Source organism: Pinus tabuliformis, chromosome 9, assembly GCF_031772625.1.
Source record: "Pinus tabuliformis cultivar Carrire ecotype Pingquan chromosome 9, CPIR1, whole genome shotgun sequence".
Lineage (NCBI taxonomy): Eukaryota > Viridiplantae > Streptophyta > Pinopsida > Pinales > Pinaceae > Pinus > Pinus tabuliformis.
This window is the reverse complement of record NC_142307.1, coordinates 1,509,465,651-1,509,481,908: the sequence shown is the minus strand read 5'-3', so window position 1 is coordinate 1,509,481,908 and position 16,258 is coordinate 1,509,465,651. Positions and strand designations below refer to the sequence as shown.

At 36.6% G+C, this 16,258-nt stretch overlaps 1 pseudogene; it reads right to left on the bottom strand.

Annotated features, from left to right (window-relative positions):
• The window catches only part of LOC149154330 (transcription factor GAMYB-like), a 34,049-nt pseudogene extending 18,338 nt beyond the window's left edge, over positions 1-15,711 (bottom strand).
• Positions 15,712-16,258: the final 547 nt, after the last annotated feature.

Here is a 16,258-nt window from a genome sequence, read left to right as displayed (position 1 = left end):
GGATGCTATGATTAATTCTAGTTACGAGTGTGCACATCGATAACCTATGAAGGATTTTTCTCATTCATTTCATTGCTTTCTAAATTAGTTTCATTTTGAAGCTTAGTAGAGTAGCCTTGCATTCAAATCGATAGTTAGGTTTTGTTTCACATCTCTAGAATGGATTTGTTTCCAAGTTCTATAGATAATAATTAGATTAGAATCATTTCAAAATATTTTTGTAGTAAATATTATTTTCAAGTCAATTATATTAGATTTATTTTCATTTTCCAATCGAATAGATTTCCATTTCCTATTTGTTGAAAAATTTGAACCATTGTAAATTAATTTATATTTCTCTTACCATGGTAATTTCTTGTGAATTTATTTGTCTTCTTAATAATATTTATTTTTGTTCTTTCATCAATCAATTACCATAACATGAACATGAAGATCATAGAAATAAAAGAACCGAAGATATAGGCTCCAAGCTAGGGGAAAACCCTTCCAATGGGAAAACCCATAAAAATATCATCTTATAAAATCAGATCAAAGTGAGACATCCAAGACTTATTACCACATAAGGCTTAACCTTCTAGATGCCAAGTCAAACCATACTTTAGCTCAACAAATCCATGATCAAGAGGCCAACAACAAGAGATGTATAAAGACAAAACTTCCACAAACTTTAAGCTGAAGAAGGAACTCCTCTCATACTTCAGCCCTCCTCTTCATCTTTTTTCTTTTTGTGATATTTCATATCAAAATAATCCAAGTGTGTGTGTCCAAATGTGCTCAATATTCCATCTAGTTATACTGCCCACAGGAGTGTGAATAGACATGTCCATTGCTGCTGAGTTGAGTGATAGGTAGGGAAAGTTGACACCTAGATGGGGTTTTGACACAAAATTACATATTTAAAATTTATTTTTCCTTTTTCTTTACAATATGTGCAAATAAGACTATAACTCTTTGACTCAAAAACATATAAGAATGAAAAAAATTCTTAACTAATAAAAAAATAATATCTTGAGCATGAAACCCATGATAAAAAAATATTTTTTTGTTTTTCTTCTGTTTCTTTTTACATAAAATATATAATAACATAGGTACATAGACCATTATGAAGATTGAACCTACTTACATCTTCTAACACTCCCTCTTAATTAAGTAGGTATTCATAATTCCATAATTGGTACAAGGATACTTCTCAATTTTATATATTCTCATAAGAAGAGTCATATTGATAAGCCATCTTAAAGAATCACAACCAACATTGTCCACATAGAAAGGAATTGACTAACAAGCTCTGTCTCTCCACAAAATTAGAGAACAATGTTGGGAAGATTTACATGCTACACCACACTACCTCTTAAGGCACATATGCCATCTAGATGTTCACTGCGTATGCCCTTCCAATACTATTCTTATCTTGGATTTCTAATCTTCAAAGAGTGTTGGTCCATGAGACTACTTCCTATCTTGGATTTCAAATCCTCAAGGAGTACCAGTCTAATATTCTTATCTAATCCTCCATTCTTGCTACCATGGCGTTCACTAGACATACAAATGTTAGTCCTAGCCTACTGTTTGACACATGATAGAAGAGATTACAATGTCCATCATCACTCCCTCTGAACTAGATAAGGGATCCTCATTTCCTCTTGATATAAGAGTAAATCCTCACTGCTGCTCAAACATTAAGGATATTTCTCATTCCTTCCTGATTAGTGAAACATCATCGAAATCCTTAGGTAGTCTCATACATCATTAAAATATTAGCTACTTGTTCTTCCATGGAGATATAAATGTAGTTGTAGGGTTTCTTTACATTACATCATGTCTTAGCATTTACCTTGGATGTCAATCATGAATCTAAATTCTTTCATTATCTATTTTTAAGACAATGTCTTTTGGCTCCTTGCAATATCATAACATATTGAACTTTTATCTTTTAATCATCAAACAAATTTATCATCAAATGGTATATATGTTATCTTCAAGGAGCCAAACTTCCTTACAGTTGCTAGCATATGCCTTCTATAGAGTTTTTCCTCATATTCTAAAATTATTCATATCAACTTTCCAACATCAATTCTGCTCTCATCCTTATCCATACCATCAAAAGTGTATCACACAGTCCATGTGTTCCACAAACCACATAGTTGTAGGTACAACATCATCAAGTCAAATTTCCTTCCAACTTCTTCACATTCTTTTGCAATATGTCTTATCAGGGAGCCAAATCATATCCCAAATAGATCAACGATATCAGAGTTACTAGATAAAAATCCCTTAGTCAAGGCATCATGTCAAATTTTGCTAAAAGCTCTTTTTGAAGTCAACATTTTCCATATTACAAGAAAGTTAAAATCCTTCTGAAGTCAACATTCTCCATATTGCAAGAAATGTTAACTTTATAACTTTCAATCATCGATGTGTTCCTAAATGAAGTCATAAGTTGGAGGCTTCAATATCATCCAAGTCCTTACAACTCCCTCTTTCTATCATGCTCATCATTATTGAGTCATCATGTAGCATGAGTCTTGCTTTGATTTTTTCTTTCATCCCACTCATATTGATTCCAAAATTTTGTGCTTGGAATTCTAGAAAGTACTACCAAGAAAAAAAATATATATATATATACAAGATCTTGATGTCAATTTTTTAAATCTAAGGTTTCCAAAATGTGTACTTCTAGGTTTTTAGTTAGAAAACCTATATTTCTTAATATACCCTATGTTAGGGTTTTTACTTTCAACGGAAACATCAAAGCTAGGTTTTTAACTTTCGATTCCTAGGGTTTATTCAATTCATCCCTTTCTATGATTTTACCACATACCCTAGATTATCCTTCCAAAATTTACCTCCGCAAACTCTAGATTTTATTTTAGACGATGTAGGGTTTCCTTAAAGGGAACAACTAATTGGGTTTTCATTTTCTATAATTTTCCAATCTAAGTATTATTTACGGTTTATAATCTTGACAAAACTTACAAACTATAAGATCTTACCGATCCTATATTCATCAAGGTCTATCATGTGAAACTTTCTACAAGCATAATATAAAACCCTAATTCATGTTATCTAAGCCCTAATATTTTCATGTTGTAGTTTATAATTCAAACCCTTATCATGAGCTAGTAAGCTTGACACACATCATGAAGTTGATCTAGGTGGATATTGGTGGCCACTCGCCTATTCCACTTGGACCCCCACCATTGTCTCTTTTAGTTTTCTAGTTTCCTTAATCGTAGCACAACTTACTACTTTTGCCTCTCTTTCCCAAAAAATGTCATTTAGTGCCTCAAAATGGCTCTGAAAGTTTAGGACCCATAAGGCCTACATACTCCTCTTCCTACTCCTATTCGACCTTGGGAATCCTATTCTGTGTTTTCGTGCTCTTCGACAAATTCTCTAGGATGGTCATTATGACGACCTGCAAGAAGAGTATCATAGCAGAGGCCACTACTAAGATCTTTTTTGAACAAGTTTGGATCCCACAATCCATTGTCTCAGATCGAGACAACATATTCCTAAGTTCATATTGGTCAAATCTTTTGTCGATGCTAGATACCAAACTTACTAAATCCACAACATTCCACCCCCAAATTGACGGCCAAACATAGGTAATCAATAGGAGGATTGTACATATTCTGCTCATTTAAAACTTGAAGCATCCATGCACATGGGATGAAAGCCTCCCCTATGTCTAACACAGCTACAATAGAGCTCTCCATAGCTTAACATGCCACATCCCCTTTCAGGTAGGGTTGGGATTTCAGCCATTATGTCCCATTGATGTGGTCATACCATTTTCAACCACTCAAGTAGATTCATCTCACGTTCAATATGAAGTCAACAGGGCTAACAAATTCATTAAGTAAATTTGACACATCTGTCAGCATGTCCATGATATATTGGACAAACCCAATGCTAAGTATTAACACCGCCATGATCAGGATTGGATGTCGCACAAGTTCCAGGTGGGTGACAAAGTTTGGCTACATTTTGCATAAGGAACACCTTATTGGACCCCACCGGAAGCTTCACTCACTCCGATATGGGCCATACACCATCACCAAGGTTGTAGGGGACAGTGCCCTTGATCTCAGCATTCCACCTTTCCTTGGTCTGCACCCAGTGTTCCATGTAGACCATCTTCAGCGATACTTTCCACCACTGTTGGACACATCTAACATTGCAAAACAACTCACACCAACAGAGATAAACTCAAAATACATGGAATAGGCCAGAATTGATTGGATCATGAACACACAAATTGAGAACTCTCACCAAGAAAAGATCCAACTATATTGAGTTGTCAAAGTTGGCTAGCTCCTATACCAAGGCAAGCGGCTCACCAGGAACCAAGTTTAGCAGAAGTTTCCCAATCTAGTGGAGGCACTCAACGCAATGGGGAACATTTCTTCCTAAGGGGGGAGGACTCATCTAGGTAGATATTAGTGGCCACACACCTATTCCACTTGGCCTGCCACCACTATATATTTCATCTTTTTAGTTTCCTTAAGTGTACCGTAGTTTACTACAATTTTTCAGGTCTTAAACTTTTGGAGTGGTTTTGATGCCCTAATCGACGTTTTTTGGCAAAACACGAAAATCATAAGACTTTGAATCATGTTTTCATTTGAAATTTTTAGTCTCAGGATAGATATTTCTAACAAGGTGTTGTACACATCAAACGAAGATCGTATGCCAAAGGTACAACCCCAAGAAGTTTATGTATCAATTTACCCAAATGGGGCCCATAGTTTTGGCACCTCATCTCATAGTGTTAGGTTTTTGGATGTTTATGGTTTTTCATTGTTTATCAATCATAAATAGCCCTTTGAGCCTCATTGTAACAAAATTTAGAGGCATGTAGCTGCCACATATCTCCTTAGACATAGGCTACCCTCGCCCAAGCTAGTTTTATTTCCTTTCTATTTGTCAACATATTTCAGTATTTGGCATTAGTTAAATGAGGTGTTATTTTTTCTACATCTTTGTATTTATGGTTATATATGTAATTTGTTGTGTTCCTATTTAAGTTCGGATTAGAAGAACATGTAAGAACTTTTACATACTTATGTGATATTATCACACCTTTGCAAATATCCAGTCCTTATTTACGTGTCAACTTTTCTTCAATAGGTACCTCAACTTATCCTACATTGAGATCCTTTGATTTTACCTGTCTTCTATATTAGAGACCTTAGGTTGCCAAAATTTCTTGCCTTAGTTACTGTTTCAGTGCCGTATCGAAAATCATATTATGATCACTGCCAAAGTATTATAGTCATCATAGTCATAATTTTACACATATCATTGTTAAATATGATCACTGTCCAGGGTGATAGTAACATCAAGTTATATTAGCTCCTTGAAATATATCATCTTTTAGATCTCTAAGTTGTCTTCATTGACGAGATCTGAGTAGTGTGACAACCTAATTCAATCATAATACTTCATTATTCTGGCTATGATATGAACCAAGTTGTCATCTAAATTTTTACATAGAGATGATCCAAATTGTTGTGCATCTCTTTTTCACAATATTATCCAGTGATATTATAAGATCCATATGAACACTGCTAGTTAGGTATGAGGGGCTTATTGTAGAGTGTCACTTCCATACAACTATCTTAGATTGCATGAATTTGACTAATGTTACTTGGATCATTGTCGAATCAAAATTTTGAGTAGTGGAGCTACAAGTCGTAGGCTTGAGCCACAATTTCTGATCCATTACATATAAGGAATCATTGATAGATGTGAGCTTCAGATCATGAAGTAAGCCATGATCTATAGGGACTTGATACCAGCCATAGAACGATCCATAAGCCACTGTAAAGAGAGGTAAACTAGAGATGACCTCTAACATTAAGTCCACTTCTACAAAATTGTTATAAATATCACTACCAAGTCATCTCTTTTGTCGTCAAAGGTATTTTCTCAAAGTCTCATGGTTAATGTTTATAGACTGTACGTAAAAGTCCTGGGACATAATATGATTGATGCCATTACACTATATGTAACTATGATTTGTTGTATACATAAAAGGAGCTATGACCCACTAATTCTGAGCCACTGTATGGTATATTTCAATTTAGCCACATATACTACAATTCACTGTGCGATGTAATCATATATGATTTATATAACATATGAAATCCATACAAACAAATGTGAATGATGCCATTGTTTAAACATTTCCATTCTATAGGTTGACATCAAATGACAATTAAATCGAAGTTCTCACAACTGTGAGCCACATGTAAAATGGTTTATATATGATCCATGGGTGCTAAACATGGTTACTATATAAAAGTGTAAGTTATCATATATTAATGTTATACATAAAAATATTTGTGCATATCAAGGTCACTAATCGATGCCACCAAGAGATGCAATTGTGACAAAGATATGAACCACAATGTATTCAAACCACATAGCATGCACAACGAGCCTTGTGAAATGTCAACGTACCTTTGGGTAATGGTTACATATCACATGATATAGCAAGCCACTCAAAATGAACCACATATTATAATGCTATTCCACTATAAATTTCTTGTAGTACATTTTTTCCGTAGAGTCCTTATTTTCTATAGGATCTAATCTTTTAGGGTTATTGCAAAGTTATGAATACCATAGTAAGAATAGTCATTTAATCATAAAAATCCATTGAATAAATTATTTATAATTTTTTGAAGTCTGATCTAGTTTTAGGGATGCATGAATCCATGATTTCCATATAACAAGCCAACAAAAGTGATCTTCCACCTCATACTTCAAACCTTAGCTCTGATCCCATGTTGAGAAATTCATAGGGTGTAGATTAATTTAGATTTATCTTTCCATTCCAATTGCTTCTGAATTTAGTTGGGTACATATTGATATTTATTTTGATTCTTTCTTCAAACAATTACCAAAACATGAATATGAATATCACAAAAACAAAAGAACAAAAGGCATAAACTTCAAGCCAAAGAAAAACCCCTCCAAAGACGCATCAAATTCTTTTCTTGTAGAATCAAATCAAATTAGTACATCGAAGACCCATGACCACACAAAAATTCACCCTCTATATGTGAAGTCAAACCATCCTTTATGTAACATATCTTAATTCCTCCCTAGTTTTTTTTTTCTTGACTACACGATTCTTGTACTTGTCTTCATTTTTTTATATATATGCAGTCTAGTAATTTATTGTTTATATCAATATCATTTGGATCGTCATATAATCCATCATTGCCAAGTCATGATGTTATATTTCTATTGAACATATAAATTTCTTCCTAAGGGTAATGTGTTTCTTACTGAATCTAAGGGTTCCATGAAAAATCACATCAAAACCTTTATAAAATATATTATATCTTTGCATGTGTTGTGGATAAAATTATTGGTTAGTATTTCATTATTCCTTTTAGATATTTTTTACCCAAGGAATTATTTCTCATCTAATTCACTAAATTTTTGGTTGTATCAAAGGTTAGATACATCGTTGACCTTAAATATTTCCATTCCATTTATTTAAAACTTGGTGCTTTATCCCAAAATCTAGTATTTGAAACCTTAGCCACTGACACTTTAATTAATCATAACCATGTTACAATTAATATACCTATGGATCAAAATCCCATGTTTTAGAACCTATACCATTTATATGTTAATATAATTAGATCCACCATAGTTTCAAATACTCTATACCTTTGGTTTTACATCTCCATGTAGGATTAATGTGTCTCAATCGTAGTACCTACTTGTCAATTTCTCTATGGTCCACTTGGAACCAGTCACGTGAACTTCACATGCATAAAAAATATGGAAAAGGTTGAATAGTTGCAATGAGAGTTGAGGATCCAATGGAGGGTTTTAGGTTAGCCTTCTTTCAAAAATCTATACTGCCAAATCGACAAATTCCATTTCTCATTTCAACCAAGCGCCGCTCTAAATGAGGTAAGGTTTTCAATCATGATTTGGTTCTTTATGCGAGTCTTTCATGTTTCGTAGTCTGTAATTCACTATTCATTCAATGGAACATCTGTGGAGAAGGATTTTTGTGCCATCGTATCAAGGTAACTTATTATGGTTGAATGTGTTTTTAGTTACAATACCAATTTCCATTCACAAGTGCCTTTTCATTTATAATTTTATTCTCCTAAGTTACTAATTTTCCTGGCTATGGTCGTAGAAGATTCTTCCTTTGCTAAGGCATGTAGAATACTTACTCTTCAAAATTCAAAAAAGGGAAATTTCCATTTACAGGTAACGATAGGTAAACTACATGTTCATACTTGAACTTATACAATTGATTTCATGGTGATTCTAATTTTTGTTCGTAATCCCCAAACCTTAATATTGTTTGCTTCAATGATGGCGTAGGTGATTTTGTTTTTTTGTTTTTTTCATTTGACCCTCTAGCTAGAGAATAATTGCTATTCAACCTTTGTCAGTTCTTTTTTTTTTCCTCGTTCACAAAATTTTTAGCGTCGTTCAATGCCTTATAGTTTTTTTGTTGGATAATTTTGATTTATATCTTCTCATTTAGTTGGCGGTGGAATTATTCTACAATTTTCTTAGTCTCTTATTTTATGGAACTTGGACATACAATTTAATTCATGGCCATTTGTATAGTGAATTGAATTTGGGTTTAAACACTTAAATACATATTTGGGGTTTTCCTTCTTTTAACCTATTTGACTTGGTTCTTTACCTCATTTCCTAGTCTGCATAATTTTCATTTCTTAACACGACCTATGGTTTTGTTTATAGGTCACTACAAATAATTTTTACCCTAATGTTGACCGACACAGGTAACTAAAGCTTGCGTAGCTCAACTCATGATATAGGTATTTTGCAATTGATGTAATACTAGTTCATCTAAATTCTATAATTGTTACCCTTCTTCTCTTTCGCAGGAAAAGCCACAAAGTTGGGGATAACGATTGGTAGTAGGAAATTTCTTGGAAGGTGTACCAAAAACACTTCACTTAATTCACTTGTAGAATGTGACCCTAACAACAATTTTTTGTTGCTTACACTTTAGATCTACAATACTAAAATGAGAAAAGCCTGAAATAAAAGATATATGCAATCCAAAATAGAAAAAAACAATAGAAATCCAATGTAATATCCTAATATAGAAGGACTTTTAAATGATTAGTAATCTTTATTGATAACACCTCGTGAAGGATATCTACAAAAGTGTCTACAAATCACCCATAGTGGAATGAGTCCTTTGATGTCCATGATGCTTCAGTGATCAGTTTTCTTTCTCAATATGTGGAAAACCCAAAATAGTATGTAGAACTCTACCAAGATGTCCAATTAAAGAAGACGATAATGGTGACGATGATAATGATCATGGTGAAGAATTAATGGAAAGCCTCTTATTTATAACATTGTATTTTGTTGATCTCGAAAATGGAGAATAATAAAATAATATTGACCAAATCAAGATCTAACTGTTTGGAATACTTTATTATATTTTTTAGAGAGGGAAAAGATATTTAAAATGGTCAAATATTTTTTTTGTAATCTTGGTAGGAATCTCTGATTTTCAAGTTTGCTTGTCCATTAATCAGCCCACCATGGGGGCGGGTAGCACAAGATTCAAACCCAAGATCTCTGGTCCGGTGAGACTTCATCCCATAGCCATTGCCACTTGAGCTACCACAGGAAAACACAATGGTCAAATATCTTAATTTAGAAATAGTTAACAAATAAAATGATTTATTACTTATTTCGTGGGGATTAAGCATGGTGTGAAATTGAAATCATTATTAAATAGTGATTTAACAATTATTCCAATAATAGAATTAAGGAATAACAAATAAATAGTGATTTACTCAATTATTCCTAGGTGATTTAGTCAAATGTGACAAGGAATAATTATAAAATAATGATTTAATCATTATTCCTAGAGAAATTAAATAAATAATGATTTATTCAATTGTTGTCATCGGGTTTTTTAATTTTAATCAGAAATGTTTAATAAAAATGGTTTACTAAAATATTTCCCATGGTGAAAGTGATTTTACTATGATAAAATTAATCCTACATGGTGTATTTTGATCCACCTAGTTAGAAATGGCTAGGTGATTATTTTTTGGTGATAACAGATTTCGCCTGAATGTATTAGTGTTAGGAGCAAATCCTATGATTGAAATATGTTGTAGGTTACACTTCCATGAGACACCAAAGGGGATTCAGAGAGAGAGAGAGAGAGAGAGAGAGAGAGAGATACAGTTGAATCAGTGCAAAGACAAACAAAAACAGACGGGGCGAGACCTACTAAACTTATATAAGTCTCCTTTAATTTTGGACTACATGACCTCAAATGAGGTGGGGGGGCATACCCATACCCACTGAGATAACTGAGTACAAAGAATAATGGTGAGAAAATCAATGTGGGACTAAGCTACAAAGTACATGACACATGATATGGTGGTATCAACTAGCTAGAAAATAATACAATGAATCCCATATGCATAATGTGCCTAGAAAGACATAGGCGAGGAATGAATATAATAACATTTGAGTACATGAGACATAATTCCCCTCAATATGACATGGTGAGGGGGAATCACAACCAAAGAATCCATGATTGATAGGAGAGGTCTCTAAAGAGATTAATGGATGATCTGAAGGAGACTTGAATGTAGTGGGCACTGGAAGTGACTAAAACCGAACACATCACATCTACGGAACTGCATCCGTGGCTGGATCAACATCCATGGACATCCGGGAATGTGGGGGCTACCTGAAAGGCCACCTCCTCATGAGTTCTAGATCATCTCACACACTCTCCGGAATCACCGGTACAATCGTGTGTATCATCGAACCATCAAGTGTATGATTCTCAATCATGTGATAATGAGCTGGTGTCTAGCATGTAAAAAACAACCAATTCAAAGGGAAATGATGATTCCCTTTTCTTTATGGGGCACCAAACAAATATGAAGGCTGGAAGCAAGGCACACCACCATCTAGACCACACTTCTAGACCAAATGTGCTGAAATCGACAGAAGGGGGTCCACTAGAGTTAAGGCAATGAGGAATCCTCGATAAAGGGTTGAGGGATCGTAGTAAAGTTACTGATGGATTGAAGCTAGGGATGATGATGGAAGGAAAAAAGATGAGTAGAAAACTGACGAATTCCCTTGTCATAGCATAATATACATGGTTAACGTGGTAGCGACTGACTCGATTCTTGAGGGGATGGCCAATTACTCAAATGGAGGCTTTTCAAAGATGAAGTAGTGCTACTGGAGGCCAAATATAAGCATGATGGGATGAATGCAACAAAAATATGTATGGAACACTATAATTATACCTAAGGGGACTCAGAACATACTCCATAGATACAAGGGTGACCCCATGATGTTGTTACATGGTGGAGGTCCGGAGGAGATCATATAAACATGAATGAATAATGGTTAATCATGATGAAAATCGACATGTGAGTCAACCAATGCACGTGTAAAGTGGTACAAAAGTATAGGTCTCTTAAATGAAGAAATTTGATTTTAATAGGAGACAAAGTGAGACCTCATGGAAAAAATGGTTTCCTGGTGAATTGTAACATTACCAAAGACAACGGGAGAGTCATTATAGAAATCGTTGAGAGATTTCCAATGGTACTGATAGTTCATCAAACTGAGCTAAAGTTTGGTCCCAATGGGTGACAAAAAACTAGAGTTTTTCATATAAAAGGACCCCTCAGCCACAAATCCAATTCATTTTCATAGAGAGTTGTTGGAGAATTTGGAGAGGAAGAGAAGCCCCTAAATATTGTTGAGATCATAGTCGAAAAACTAGCCATCAAAATTAGGATTTTCAAGTTTGAGGTAGGTGGCCTAACCTTACTCATCAATCTTGGTGGATTGATTTTTAGATTAGGGCTTCAGCTGACTGGGGGAAACCCTTGTTCTTCCTCACCACAGTGCAATTTTTAGACCCTATTCTACATTATTGAATATAGAAACTGGGCCAATAAATGTGTCCAACATATTGTTAAGGGAAAATACTTTGTTCTAGGCTGAGAGGAAAAGAAGGATGGGGAGTCTATGTTGAGCTGAAGCTTTCAACCAATGATGTGCTACTTTCAATATGAATCGAGAAAATATAATTTTATGCTATGGATATGGAAGAGATAAAGGTGGAATGGTGAGAACGAGATTTGGAAACTCTTCGTGCTGATATTGAAGGGAACCAAGAAGTCAGAGGGGTTTTAACACGGTATGGGGTGTTGAATTTCTTGGAGAACCCATTGGTGAGAGCTGGTGAGCCCTTGCCGTCGAGGATTGTGAGATATTGGGACCTAGATGAGGAGGCATTTGTAGTACAGGGGAATAGGATCAAGATCACTATCCAGGACATACACCTTTTGGTGGGATTTCCCCCTTTGGGGGTGGTAGGGGAGATACATCTAGTGTTTCCCCATGGGAGGCATATAGGAGCATTTTGGATCATCATTGTGTAATGGGTGTTCTTCCAAAGGGCACAACCATACAAATTAGTGACTTAGAGGGGCTCAAGACATGGGATACATATGCATTTGTGTTGTGGATCTTGGGTAGTCATGCCTTTCATTACATCACTGGGTTGCAGATGATGTTTGTGGAGATTGTATTCACAAGGAACTCCTATGGGTGGTACTAGATGATGTTTTCTTCGTTGAAACAATAGTTGACACTATGGAAGAGAAGGACCAATCATAACTATTCATTTGGGACATTTTTGTGCTCATTCTTCTTTGAGAAGATGCTCACCATCCGATCACATGTACAAATCCATGATGGGGGCCCACAAGAGCCTAGGATGCATTGTTGGGGCAAGCTACTGTGAAGAAGTAGAGGAGGAGGAGTCAAATGGGTATTTTGACCTGAGTTCTTTTCACATTGGGACCAGATGCCAATATATAGATGACTATATGTATAGTGGAATGAATTATCTAGGGGATCCTGACTTACCACATCCAGTGGGAAGAGCATCGAGTCCATATGGTAAGTGAAAGTTTCTATATATTTGATGCATTTAAGTTTTAATAAATATGTGTATGTGGTAGTGATTTCTAAAGTTGTGGTATGCATATATAGCATCAATAAAGCCGATAGGATATACATGACAAGTCGTAGTACTTGAGGTTGTAGATCAGGGTGGTTCAACATCACAATAGAAATCGGATGGTGATGCTCTACTAGAGGATCTATGCCATAGGTTTAACATGCTACTGACTGGGGTGACAGAGTGTGGATGAAAAGAGTTAGAATATTGGTATAGAGATGAGTGCACTAGTCTTCCCTCAGAATGACAAGTTATCACGAGGCACATAGTTATGGCTAGTCAGGAAGTTCGAGACTTGTAGGCTGGTTGGATAGATCCATTGGCTTGGGAGCCTCTAGATGATAGTGATTAGGCATAGGGACATGTGGGCCCCCATGTTTGTTTTGTTGTAACATGTGATGAGCATGTCGAATCTCTTTAGTGTAGAGGACTCTGAACACTATATGCTGGATATTATGATACATAATATGGTTATGCATATTTTGTGATGATTATGGTTCACCATTTGTTTATGTTATGGATGTATTCTTGTATATGCATGTGATAAATTCAAATCTTGAATGTTATTCGCAATGGTATCTACATAGTGATCTTTGTCTCTAGGAACATGATTGAATGGAATGGAATCAAATTCAAATCCCAAAAGATTCACTCGTAGATATTTTCTAAATAAGATAGGATTATTCACATGATAAATGTTGTTTAATTGCATGACTTGTGGTAAGGAATCAAGAAAAACATGAAGGTGAAGGATGTGATGATCAAGGGAATCGACAAACAAACTTATCACAACATCATATTCAGCCAATTTATTGGTGGAAGATCCAATACAGACGCTGTTGGAGTGGACTAACAAATGGAAGGGGGTAAAAATGGCTCAAGCTACCAAGGCTAGATTCCTGGAGAAATGAATCACACCATAGGCATAACCAATATGAGGTGTGGATGATGGATCCATCTGAAAGACACAAGAAGACCATGAATGGGTGAGAAAGTGAGGAAGGATATAGTCAACACTGTGATGATAAATATCATCATCAATGAGGATATGTTGGCTACGTGGGGCTTGACCCAGGTTCAGCAGTGAGTTTAGCCAAGCAAATCCCGGTACTATCGACCCTTTCGGAAACAATCCGCAGTGCGTGGACTGAGATGTCACCCGAGGTAGTATGGGAGGGTGTTGGAACAAGGTTTCCACACCCTAGGAATGTCTTGATGAAGTCTGGGAAGTTCACGAACTGATCTTGCATGCCTGTGCTACTCTGCATAGCTGTCTATCCTTCGCAACTTGTGCGACTGCTTCCACGTAGATCTTTAAAGAGCGCAAAAAGTTGTTGTCTAGATGCTTTATCATTACTGTGTTATTATTATAGATGTTAAATTAATTGCATATACCCACTATTCTCATTAATAATTCAACATTCATAGCAAGTGTGCGCAATTATAAAATCGTAAAAACATGCATAAACATACAAGGAGTATAAACACATAGTATTTTAGAATCAACTTATCTTTTATCAATCCTCTATTCAGATACAATCCCAACTCTACCCTGTGCACTCAGCTACAGGGGTCCACGCACACAACTGTAGACTCTACCAGTCCTCTATGCACTTAGCTACAGAGCCTCTTACTACTAACTATGACCTAAGACTCGGACTTACAGACTCGGAGTGAATTCCTCATTCAAAACCCATATTACTTCTCCGAGCTAAGACTGCCTTTTACACTTGCAGCCTCGTTCTATTTATACAATCCCATAGTCCGCAGACCATGGGTAGGCTGACACATTCTATATTAAATTACATTATTTTAGGGTGGACAACCTTAGACTCTCGCGCTCCACACCCGCATTTTGTGAGGTCTTTACATTACATTGACCAAAACTCAGGCTTTAAGCCCCAAAACTTACTATGGGGGGATCCGCTGCCCAACGGGCCCCCAACACAATCATCGTGACTCATCCTGAGTCACTCAGTTGGTGCGGTGATCTTCACGTGGAGTCCATCCAATAAATTTTGTGCTTCGCTTATGTCTGCAACACACTCTTCCACTGTTCGATGTATCAGTTGTGCATGAATCTCCGATGCATCATTGTTAGGTGCACCTTCGTGACTTAGCACATATGTACTTTGCATCTGTGCCAGTTTTCCCTTCATCGTGGCAGTGACTGTGAATGCTTCCTCGAGCCAAGGCTGGATGCGCGCTTTAAGCACTGCTTCTTTCTGGTGCACGGTGTCCACCTGTTCCTTTAGAGCCTGGGCCTCCTTCATCTTGGCAAGTCAATGAGTAAGGGTTATCGTCTATGCGGCCCCCCTGATATTGTCATATGCCTGCTGTAACTGCCATGTTTATGTCTACAGATGCTATATGGTTTGATCTTCTTACAGTGAGGTGAGCGTGAAGAGGGATTGATACAACAATCCTATGCAGTCCTGTACAGCGTGCTCTATTGCTTCCAACCCCAATTGAATGGTGTGGTAGCATTGCTCTCTGACATCCCGGGGTGTAGTGATCTGCAAGTTCAGCTCTAACTGAACCTTCGCGGCCTCTTCCTGGGCCTTGTAGCCTCCAGCCGCTAACTGGTGAATCTTTTCTGTTGTTGGGAGTACCATCGACATAGCCAACTCTAGTATGTTGCTACAGGCCTCCTCCATGACCTGTTCCAATCCTTGGGTGTGTGTGACCAAGTTATCGTGCTACAGTCCGAGCTATTCTAAATTTAACTTCTGCTCGCTTAAGACCTAGAGGGCGTGGCCCTCCCTGATGCGAAGCTCAATAGTTACACCATCCTGTAGTTGGTATAGGGTTTCTCTGGGAAGGGCAACCAAATTCAACCCCCAGCGCTTCATTTGACTTGCCATGGCCCCTTCGCCCTCGGTGGCTGCTAAGATTGCACCTTGTGGTAATACAAAAGTGTTCATGGTGCAGGCGCACAACATCGGCTTGGCTTTAGATGTACCTGCCACAACGTGTGGTGCCATCATTCCTGGGGGTCACACCTGTAATGCCTGCAACTATGCTCTGAGCACCCCCATCACAGTTGTCTACTCCATCATTAAAGAATCAAAAGCATCCTTAGTGACATCATGAACTGTTTCGCCAATGTCAAGAAGGTCTCCCTCTATGAGATGGATTGGGTCAGCGGAGGTCTTTGTGGCCTTTCTCTTTTTCCATGAGGCTGGATTCTCATGGACATGCGGT